This window comes from Priapulus caudatus, unplaced genomic scaffold (genome assembly GCF_000485595.1).
Source record: "Priapulus caudatus unplaced genomic scaffold, Priapulus_caudatus-5.0.1 Scaffold93, whole genome shotgun sequence".
Taxonomy (NCBI): Eukaryota; Metazoa; Priapulida; class Priapulimorpha; order Priapulimorphida; family Priapulidae; genus Priapulus; species Priapulus caudatus.
The window spans coordinates 318304-324700 of record NW_014577154.1 but is presented as its reverse complement, the minus strand read 5'-3'; the positions used below and the strand labels follow the sequence as shown (position 1 = coordinate 324700).

The following is a 6397-nucleotide window of genomic DNA, read 5'->3' as shown; positions in this document are numbered from 1 at the left end:
CGGTTATTTACTGACGTTTTTACAGTGGTTTGTTAACAAAAATTTTTTACGTGGAAAGGTCGAGGGAAGCTATACCTTTAAATAACCGAGTTATTTATCTACATTTACCAGCATTAGACAAATAACCGCAGGCTAGGAGCAACCTTCCAAACCAAGACGTAGGTTTCATAGTCGATTAGCTGCCGAAAGACGTTTTTCCAGTATAAATTAATGGGACCATTGCTAAATATAATCGAGTCATCGTCTTTCCTGTCAGGCGTATGCATCACTGTGCGACTAATATTCAAGGGTTATGAAGCAAGGCTCGGCGGTGGCTGGAAAGGTAACGTAGTAACGTCGCCCAGGCCCTGTACATGTCTTCTCACGCCCGAAGTCCTCGCTTGAGGTACGACTCAGAACTGTTAGCGAATCGCGTGTCGTCTGTCAGAAGCGCTGCATGCCTCGAGCTTGATCAGGTCGAACGGATAGATGGCTGAGCAGAGCACGGGAGCGCGCGCGATGCGCGCCGCATAACTGCAAGGCCTGAACACGCTCAGGTCGTCCTTGCGTCTTGGCGCGGGCGCGTCATGCAACGTCTAGAAACCCTACGTAGACACCGATAGAAGAAAAGTACCCGGCATCTCGCGTATTCATCGTGCTCGTCAGGGCCGCGGAAGAATCGCCGGCGCGCCTCCTCGCGGAGAGACGCTCTTGCAGACGGCCGTACGGATTTACGCGCAGCGCAGTGCGCGGGGACGGCGGCCAGCCCGGCGTACTGAGCGCGCAGAATCTGCCTCGTGCGCCTGCATGCTTGCACGTTGACGAGTTCGGTCGGGCAGAGCAGCGATCGCCGAGAAGAACGCGCGAGAAAGCCGCGCACGCGTTGTCGAGATGCGGGTGCAGCTCGCGCAGCGCTCGCTTGCCGATCATGGATGCCGTGCGGGCCTTCTGGCAGAAGCCGTACGCGAAGAAGAGGCACGGAGTTTCTGCGCCGACGTTTGGGCGCGAGCACGGCACGGTGGCCGGGTAGAGGCCGCGCAGGCCCTGCGCGCGCGGGCCGTCTGCACGAAGCAGACGTACGCGTTGCGGTAGCCAGCTGCGTGAAAAGTTGCAGCTTCACCTTGACGGCGTGTCGCAGCGGCTGGCCGACGTAGACGGTGCGAGCCCCTAGTGCTCGCCGCGACGAGGTCGATCGCGCCATCCGGCAGGAATGTCGGGGGCTGAGCCAACTGCGCGGACCCTGCGGCCGGGCTCGGCGGAGGTCCTGCGCGCGTCATGCCGTGTAAATGGTGTTCCATCGGGCGTGTGTCAGCGCTTGCCGATTCCTTCCGAAAAGCCCGCTATGGTCGGCAGCCGACACGCTACGGCTACAACGATACCTATTGCAAGCTGAATGCCTTTATGTTCATGCATGTGCAGTCGTGAGCAAATGCAATCATAATTTATTTACAGGGTTGTTTTACCTAACCATATGTAGTGGCACGCCAGGTTACGCAGGTAGCTTTGATGTAGAGATTCACAGAGAATTTATACTATCATAAATTTATATTTATTGAATATTATAATTATTATAGGGCCAGGGCCCATTACTGAACACATCTCAAGGCAAGCTATAGCAGATTCATTGACATATGCAGCCAGTAATGTGAAACCACTCCAAATGCTAAGAATGTGGATCTTGATTAGAATGCACGGTATATTCCTTAGCACTAGTCAGGAATACTGATAAAGCAGCTCATGAACAGCGTTTTTCTAGCGGCCAAGCGCGGCAACGCTGTATGCCGGGTGTTTGTAGTCGCTGGAGAATTTCGTTGCCAAGACAACTGTGCGCTGTAGCTACTAAACAGCTTCATTGCGTATAGAAAAAAAGAAAAGAAATATTTGTTGCATTTAGAAATAAATTGAGTTACCAATAAAAAAAGTACTGAGGAATATAAGCATAAATGCTATGGTACATATCAGGCGGAACAATCTAGGTTCGTGGTGCAAGTCATTGATGCACCACAATGAACTTAGTCAGGGCGAGTCTTTAGGCGCAAATAAGCGGTCAATGAATTTTACACTATACCTCGTGCACTATATCAGCATAAGAATCTGATGTGAACTAACGCAGCAAATCCTTGTTTTGTTCGCAATTCGTCATAAGTTTTCGGCTACAATCGGGTCACATTTGGGGCGAGGGGGTCTGCCACTAGCATTAGTGCTCAAGTATATCACCTGCGTATTAGTAACGTCAAACATGACACCAGTCTAGTTCTAGACCACTCGTCAGGCTGGCCAACAATATGGGAGTGAAGGTCACTAAAAAAGTTCAACAACCAGGTTTCTACGCACGGCTGCAATGGGGTTACTGCGGACTAGCATGTATTCCATGTGCGCCCTACACCAGGTACACAACCAATTAATATGCAAAAACATATACAGAGTGCACGAAAACTTAATCAGGGTGGGATAATTTCTAGATGACTCATTGGGAGAGAAAACGACCAGCTTCTATGAAATGTTTTGGGGCTTAGTTGTGGGTGTGGCTATAATATGCTAGATCAAGACTAAGCGAAGGACAGGGTACATGTGCAATTGGCTGTATATTGAAGCAAAATAAAAACAATCCGCACCAACAGGCAAATATCGTAGTTGTTCAGCCAAAACGCGGATGGAGTTGTTCAATTGCTAGCACGTGGCTTTTTGTACAGAACCGAAGACGTTTTAACTTACTTAGAAATGGCAGGGGGTGGTTTCTACTGTGTGAATCTTGTTCTTCTGTAAGGCTACACGATGTTCCTCGGGTAATTGGGCTTAGGGAGTTTTGTCGAAGCGTAATCAGGTTCTGATGGTGATCAGGTACAGGAACAGACGGCAGCCCTGAAATTTGGGGGCTTTCTAATGGCTTCATTTTTGATCATTCCACAGCATTAAGGCAGAGAGTAGATGAAGAAAGCTGGAGAGAAGCGATAGAGATATTCGATGGAGAGAGGATCGAGAGACCAAGTGAGTGGCGACAAGAGAGTGGACAATTGATTAGGAGGGCGCTGAGAGAGGGTGCATCAACGTAGTGGGGATGGAGAGAGGGGAGCCAATAGGTGGGATGAACAGGGAGGGGACGAAGTGAGTAAATAAAATGAATGCATTCGTTAGCCTAAAGTTTTCCACTTTTAAAACCTTCTTTAACCAATCTTGGCAGTGCATTAAGCTAGTTTTGGGAGTAGTAGTCATTCAGTGGTTGCCGGTATGCGGTATTACCATACGAAGTGGCTATATGCCCGGCCCAGCCGGGCATGGGGGTCTTTCGATTTCCTAAACTGCCGGCAGTTTTTAATGTTTCGGCTGATTTCTGCAAGTAAACAGTGTACTACGTACGTCGATCCAAGTATTCTACATTTGTTTAGAATGTTCAAGCGATTTTCGTTAGAGCTGTATATTCGAACTAGCCAATTCTCGCTACTTCGGATCAGCTGAGCTGGGAAACTAACTCGCGATCGACACTTCGAAAATATCCACGGCTTCCGGCACGCGTCCTTCGATTCTCCTAAATGCCGCCAGTTTTAATTTCGGTGATTTATCAAGTAAACAGGAGGGTTAGGGTTAGGGTTAGGGTGGCCGGCTGCCGGGCAATATAGGCTCTAGGCAACATATGGGTGATTACAGCATTCAGAGCCGATACCTGTAAGATGACAAACTTGACACCGGTGACAGTGTCAGTGCATGACAGGTTTATTGTGGGATATATTGTTAGCATGCCATCTTTACAGAAACCTATGCGCCGTGGGCACTGGTACTGCGTAGCCGTAAGTCTCTAACACATACTCTTACTAGGTAGCAGTCCTTCACAGTTTTGGCGTTTAGATGGGGTATTCTAAAAGGACGTGGATATTCGTCGGCGAGCCATCGACACCTGTCGTGATGCGCATTCGTCGCGAGCAGCTTTGCTTGCGCATGGCGCTGTTCATGTTGTATTAGCATAAATGTAATATAATGCGTACGTCTAGGGAGGCGCGCTACTCTCCAACGCTAAACTGCTAATACTAATTCAGGCTAATCTGTTTAAGCTCTAAGCGCTAACTCTAATACTAACAGCAAAGTGCTAAAACCGCATACGGCAGTACGCACTATTATTAACCGACCGTTGGCTTATATAGGCAATGATAGTAACGCAAAACACCTATTCGCCCCTGTATGGTGTATAACGCACATACGCAACGCCATGTATGGCAGGGGCGTCACGTACGCCTTATTATTATTAGGGCTGCGTTAATTATTAGGGCTGCGTAGCAAAACGCAAGGCAATAGAATATAATATAATAAAATTTAGAGCGTCTAGATTTTAGAAATTGGCTGGGGGGAAACCCCCCAGACCCCCCTTCACACTTCCTATCTCCGGCACTAGAGGCCGTGCGCCTGCGGCACGCTACATCAACAACTGCTCGGACGAATAGCGCATACGAACAGGTGTCCGATGCTCGGACGAATATCCACGTCGATTCTAAAAAGTCCTGTAACCTGCATTAGTGCCATATTCATATTGGCCATGAAGGGAACAACTCGACATTTTATTATTACAACGATCTTTAAAGACTTTTCCATCATACGTTAAACTTTCTACCAACTGCATAATAAATGCAGGACGTTACCTAGCAGCATAACAGGGTTACATAATCACTAGACACTATATATACTAACTTAATCTAAAGTAAAGACTTGCTATCTTACACGCTTGTTGTGAACTTGGAAGTGGGAATACGAGTGCTGCCACTGGCGAAGAGTGGTCAACTCAAACGAGTGTGGATGACTACAGACTATGATGATACTACCAGCGCATATAAATCTACAGTCTAATAAGTTAGCATTTTGATTAAAATAACAAAAAAGATTATACGTTTGTTTACGGGCATTTTTATCAAAAAAATTTAAACCACATGCGTGCTAAATAAATGAGTAAATATAAGGATCGTTTCAAAAAGCTTATCATTCTTTTCACTTGGGGGCGTCACCAACTAGTTTGCCAGGCGAGGTAGAAGTGAGTTTTGTATCGAAAAGTTGTAGACGATTTTCTTGCAAGCGTAAGGTATTACTTCGTCGCGTAATGTTCACGAAATCTTTACTGAGTTGTTTTTTTAATGTTCTGGTGATACTGGTATCATTATTTTGCGCAAACCCACTTTCCTACCGGTCAATATGCCGCCGCGGCACCCGACTCCTAACCCCCTACCGCGCCCGCCTGACTGTACTCTCTGTAGGTGTTGAACAACGGGAAATGCTATCCCCCGGGCGTGGAAGGACAGTACCGCAACGTGGCAGCACTAGTGTTAGGGTTAGGGTTAGGGTTTTTGCATCATGATATCTGTCCCTACACCATAGATTAATTTTTGTGGATGACACCCCTATATATATTATAGATATCCGACAAGAGTAGATATAGTAACACAAGAGTGAGACGTACCCGATCACAGGCACTTGGACCGTTTCAATAACACTCTAACCTACTGTGTATTTGTGCATGCACAATGGCGTGCGGGCTGTACTGACAAGTTGTATTTATTAACCATCATTTTATTATTGAAACGGTCCAAGTGCCTGTGTGCCCGATTCCCGCATTTTTAACCGATTTTTCTCATCAAAATTTGCCACCAATAAAGAAGCGATCCCGCATTTTTAACCGATTTTTCTCATCAAAATTTGCCACCAATAAAGAAGCAAGTGTATACGTTCCTCAGCTTATTATGACCACTAATCACTCACCTTCGTGGTACTGATATTCGTTTACATATATTTGCTAGCGTATTGCTGTAAATCGTAATCTTGCACGAGCTGAATTTGCACAATTTACCTCCATTGTGTAGACATATCTAGACAAAATATGAAGCTATAGGCCCTAGTGGCGCCAATATTTAGCAACGGACGGTTTCCAAATCATTTGTTCCCCGATAGGGTTGAGAGTAGTGATGTCACGATCATCGGTTGAACAGCATTTGGCTCGAACCAAGCGCTTGGTTATCAAAATCCATAATCGATTTCATCGGAAAAAAAATAAATAAATAGAAATAAATGGAAAAGTGATGAGAATCAGAGATATCATCGCTACTATACAAGTTATCCTTTATTAACATACATGTATTATACACACAGTAGTAAACAGTGCAAAACAAACAATAAACAGGGATAAACAAGCACATACATGCACACACGTACATGCACACGCAGGCATTCAACACCCCGAGTAACCGATTGTAACCGATCATCGGTTACTTGGGTCCAACTGATGATCGATTACGAAAGTACAACCGATTGACAACACTAGTTGAGAGACAATCTAAATTTCGAATTTTGATCTCGTGAGGAACCGCGAGACGCGCTCAGTTATTGTGATCGCAACACAAGAAATTGACATACTATCTTACATAAGTAATAATACAATAATAAC

General features: G+C 46.0%; 1 protein-coding gene across 1 annotated transcript in view; it reads right to left on the bottom strand.

Moving 5' to 3' along the window:
• LOC106804936 (cytochrome c oxidase assembly factor 6 homolog) overlaps positions 1-4757 on the bottom strand; it is a 20140-nt gene extending 15383 nt beyond the window's left edge. Inside the window, exon 1 of the mRNA XM_014806346.1 lies at positions 4687-4757. The gene's annotated coding sequence lies outside the window, so the exon portion shown is untranslated. The remainder of the gene's footprint in view (positions 1-4686) is intronic.
• Between the last annotated feature and the right edge of the window lie 1640 nt (positions 4758-6397).